The sequence below is a fragment of the Hyperoodon ampullatus genome (genome assembly GCF_949752795.1).
Source record: "Hyperoodon ampullatus genome assembly, chromosome: 8".
Taxonomy (NCBI): domain Eukaryota; kingdom Metazoa; phylum Chordata; class Mammalia; order Artiodactyla; family Ziphiidae; genus Hyperoodon; species Hyperoodon ampullatus.
In genome coordinates this window covers 74,928,367-74,932,918 of record NC_136921.1, presented here as the reverse complement: position 1 = coordinate 74,932,918, position 4,552 = coordinate 74,928,367, and positions in this window count along the sequence as shown.

Below are 4,552 nucleotides of genomic sequence, written 5' to 3'. Positions count from 1 at the left end.
CTGAGGTTGAAAACACCAGTGCAAACTTGTGCCTGAGGTCTTGTTTAACACCTGCTGGTAAAGTGGGCATACAGGTCATCCAAATACGCTTTTGCAATTATTCAGATTGATTTGGAAAGTTCTTATAGAAGATATTCACATCTCTGTATCTACCTCTTATGGGCTGATAACAAATACTTCACTGAAGGGATCACCTTTTGTTTATCCACTGCCCCAGCTCCTTTCCCAAGATGCATGTGACATCTCCCCCAGCCTCATACCTTTTCTGCACACAGGAGAGGCATCCTGTGCACATTTTCCTTTTTTAGCTTTCATTCTTTCTTTTGAGGGTTCAGATCTAAAAACTGTATCTTTTCTCCCAACCTCGTTGACTTCCATGACCTTTCCAAACTTTTAAACAAAAATCTGGAAATCTGAACTTAGGTGGCTCCTCTCCCACTGAGGAACTTGATTAGTCCCAAAGCAGTCCTTTCATACACCGATTTCTCTCTTCAAATTCAGCTCTATTTCTTAAGCCCAAGTTACATTCAGATCCTCTCTTTGTGGAGATTTCTAAGCTTTAGCTCCAGCCTGTGTTCTTATGCGGTAATGGAGACAGCGCTAGATTTGAGATTACAAGATTCCCAGAGAAGTTCCACCACTTAACAAACTATAAAACCTTGGGGAATCTCTTAACTTCCATGAGACTTATTTTTCTCATCTATAAAATGGGATGATAGCTACCATCTCTCAAGATTGTTGTGAGGATTTCATGAAATACTGTACTCATTTAGTTAAAGCTCTGCTTACCCTAGTCATGTATGTGTGTGTGTGTATGTGTGTGTGTGTTTTCTTTTAGTCTTCTAAAGTTTCCTTTGCAAGTTTTCCTCTCTTTCCTTTGGCGCTTCATTTTTCTTGGCTCAGGTTCTCTGTCAATTTGCTTTTTCTAATTAACTAATTAATTGATTGATCATTCATCCATTCTATTGTATCTGGATGAAAATGTTGACCTCCTGAGAGTTGATGTCAGACTTGCTGGAGGCAGGGAGATGATTTGGGGGTAAGGTGACTCCCTAAGGACATAGTTTTTCAGGAGTGGAGACAACTACAGAAATACTAATTGCTGATTTGGGATGGAATAGAAATCAGGAGGAGGGGGAGAGGAGAAGAGTGAGGAAAGGGAGAGTGGGAGAGATGAAAGCATCCAGGAAGATGGTGTGAGGAATAGGAGACTGCCAAGGGTGCGATGAGCAGTGAACAAAATCCAGGTTGAGGGAGAGTGAGAAGTGAGTGGGGCTATCTAATACTCTATTGGAAGCTGTCTGGTTCCTGTGACGTAAATCTATGCCAAATCTTTGGTAAGGCTTATCGTGGAAAAGGGCTAAGTCCCAAGCCAAGAACAGGGTGGTAGGATATGGGGACAGCAAGTAATGAACAAATCTATTGGAAATCAGAAGTGACCATGACAGTGTAACCCCCTAGAGGCTCACAGATACCATGGGGAGGGCTTTGAACATCCAGTAGAGGCAGGATGGGCATCTGAGCTAATCTTACTTGAAGGGAGTGGCAGTTCCTGCTGACATCTAGACATTCATTTTATTAATTAATTAATTAATTTATTGATTGATTGATTTTTGGCTGCGTTGGGTCTTCGTTGCTGCGCATGGCCTTTCTCTAGTTGCGGCAAGTGGGGGCTACTCTTCGTTGCGGTGCGCGGACTTCTCATTGTGATGCTTCTCTTGTTGCAGAGCATGGGCTCTAGGCGTGCCAGCTTCAGTAGTTGTGGCACATGGGCTTATTTGCTTCATGGCATGTGGGATCTTCCCAGACCAGGGCTTGTACCTGTGTCCCCTGCATTAGTAGGCAGATTCTTAACCACTGCGCCACCAGGGAAGCCCTAGACATTCATTTTAAAACATAATATGTACAAATGCCATAGCCTCTTTGGACTTGGGTTCCAACTAAAGAAAGCCTATTGCACAGGAGGAACTTGATCGATGTTTGTTGAATAAATCGACTTTAATTTTTACTGCCATTTATTTACCTTCCTTTATTCCTATCATACCCTTTTTTTTTTAATCTGAGTGACCTCAGAACTAGCTATCTTTAAGTGTTCTCTTTATCCTTTTCCTCAACAAGAACTAATTTCCCTAGTGTTTCCTTCCTGTACCTCTTGATAACCCCTGACAACTGCATGTTTACCTTTTTCTTTCCACCTGAAAGTCATCTTAATTTTCTACTTTCCCTCCAGAAGTTCCACTTCTCACTGTTTTCTCAAATTCCACAGCAGTCATTTCTGTGGCTGTTACTGTCTCAGCATTCTCTCTCTTGCTCTCTCTCTCTCTGTAGTGTTTTGGTTTTGGTTTCTGGCTCTTGTGGCTAGTCAGTCCCCTTTTTATGGTGAAAGATTCTTGGATGGTTTACATAAATACTCCCTTTTGCTCCACCATATTTGTAAAATTCAATTTAGAGAGAGACAGAGACAGAGAGAGAGAGAAAAAGGGAGAGTGTGAGTGCACACTCATGCACGCATGAGCACTTATCTCTTGGGGTAACATACTGAAGTATTTCTAGATGAAATAATTTAAGGTTTGGGATTTGCTCCAAAATAATCCAGAAGAAAAGAGGGAAGAGGGGGAAAAAGTGGCAGTGGGAGGTGGAGGGGGGTGTTATGGATAAACAAGATGGGCTGCACTGTTGAAGGTCTGTGATGGGTACCTGACGGTTCAGTATGATATTCACTCAACGTTTTTGTAAGTTTGAAACTTCCATAATAAAAAGCTCAATTAAAGTCTGTTTATTAAAGATCTGCATGGGAGTCATTGATCTCCACAGCCAGCCCATTTTTCTTTCCTGTGCATGACCTCATCCCCAGCACATCCCTCGCCCCCCACTGAGCCATTTCTAAACTTTCCATATTGGTTTGTTGGCTTGCCAACTTCCCTTTGGCCTAAGAGCTCCTGGTGGGCAAGGGCTGGTGTCTTCCTCATCTTGGTAGTGCCTAGGATGCAGCCTGTTGAACTGAGGAGGAATGAGCTAAATTACCTGTCAGTAAACCCCCAGCCCTTCACTGACGGATGCCCCCTCCCCCATCGTCCTGGCTTTTGCTGGGTCTGTGACCACATGTAGGGCTTCTAACTGCATGGGGTCACCGCCCATTGGTGCAGGGCTGCATTCCCCAGGAGGGAGAGGGAACAGCCCCTTTGGCTTTCTGCATGCGCAGCCCTATTTCTTATTAGCCTGGTTCTTATCAGAACCTGGTTCTTCTTATCAGCCTGGTTCTTCTTCAAGATATTTCCAGTCATTCCAAGACAGTCTCCAAGATAATTCCAGTTTCCTTTCAGATCTGGAGTTCACATCAAACTTCTTCCTATGATTCGGTGATTCAAGTGACTGCAATTGTGGGCCTAGGTTAATGTGCGGGTCCTCGTTGCCTAGTGTCCTTTTGAGCAGGCTCTCTTCCCCTGCAATCCACCTTCTGTCTCAGGACAGAGAGAATGTTGTCCTTTTCTCTTTGCATTTCCTTGGGGTGGTTGGCCCTCATGTCACCCTCTGGAAAGGCAAATGTAGCAGTGCTGCCGTCTTTGCTTCCCACGTGTCTTATCATCCTCCCCAGTTTCCTCCCTGCTGTCATCTAGCCCAAATCTTCAGCTTTCCTATTCTAGGTTCAGCTTATATCATCTCTCATAGTTCTCTGCAACTACTACAGTTCTGGTAGCTTCTAGGACAATCATCCTGGTATCACCTTGCTCTCAGTACCCTTTAAATGGCTTATTACAAATCCCTGTGTCCATTTTGTCTTCTTCCCATTATGCCACTCCGAGGGTTCAACTGAGGGATCAGATGTTCTTACGCTTGTATGACAAGGATCAGAAAGGTTGAGTGGCTTGCTTGAGGTTTATGACCTAGTAAGGGTCAGAAGTAGAACCCCAGTTTCCTTATCACAGTCCAGTGTTATACCTAGTACCCACCATCTGGCTTATACTTCGTTACTGTCCCCTGGGAAGTGATGGCTGACCTTGAACTTCTGTGCATTTATTTGCCTTGCAACATTTACCTTTTTGGAATATTTCTGACAATAGTCCCAGAGGACTGGGAACTGAGCTAAGCCAGCGTGGGGTGGTCAGGACTAACTGCCTTATTGATTCATGCTGGCACTGACTGAAGCTGGATATAGTCTCAAACAGTTCTCTTAATCCTGAAAAAGAGCCAAACAGTGCAGGAGAGGAGGTGGGGTGCAACGTCATGACCACTGGGCCTTCGCCAGGTGCCTTTGGATTTCCAGGAATCAGAGACAGTCTTGGCATCAGGTCATACTCCAAGGGCTGTCAACCTGTAAAGTGATGGGCTGGAGTGCTGACCCCTTCCTTTGGTAGACAGAAATGCTGACTGTTGGATAGCATTATTAGTTAGAGGTGCAGAATGGTGGAACCATGAGTGGCAGCTAACTTCTGTGGGAAAAAAATGTGGTTGTCCCCTACTGTCACCTGAGGATGCTCTTGGCTATTCACCTGTGAGCATATGAAGTGTGTGTGTGCGTGTGTGTGTGTGTGTGTGTGTGTGTGTGTGTCGG